The sequence below is a fragment of the Brachyhypopomus gauderio genome, chromosome 2 (assembly GCF_052324685.1).
Source record: "Brachyhypopomus gauderio isolate BG-103 chromosome 2, BGAUD_0.2, whole genome shotgun sequence".
NCBI lineage: Eukaryota > Metazoa > Chordata > Actinopteri > Gymnotiformes > Hypopomidae > Brachyhypopomus > Brachyhypopomus gauderio.
In genome coordinates, this window is record NC_135212.1 from 45,103,669 (window position 1) to 45,104,102 (window position 434).

Sequence of the window (434 nt, forward strand, 5' to 3'; positions counted from 1 at the left end):
TGTTGTAAAGAGAGGGGTTCACTCCTCAAGCCCCCGAAACCTTCACTTAACACAGGAATGTGCTAACAGTAGCAGCATTAAAACAAGGGGTACGGGAAAGGGGTTGTCAGGTTCGCGCCCCTATCTGGGTGGAGTTGCCATGTTCTCTTCTATGTCCATGTGGGTTTCCTTTGGGGTCTCCACTTTCCGTCCACAGTCCAAAAATATAGAGGTTAGGTTAAAAATGGCTTCCCTCACAAAACTGTCATAATATGTATATGAATGACTGCATACCTGCATGTCCAGTGATGGATTGCGCTGTGTCCTGGGAGTTGTCTTCTCTCCCGTTCCTGTGTTTTGTGCAGTCTCCCACGGGGCTGGGTTTCACACTTTGAGTGCCACTTCTCGCCAGTGTGTTGACTGCATGTAAACGTATGTTGTTTGTAAAACATCTA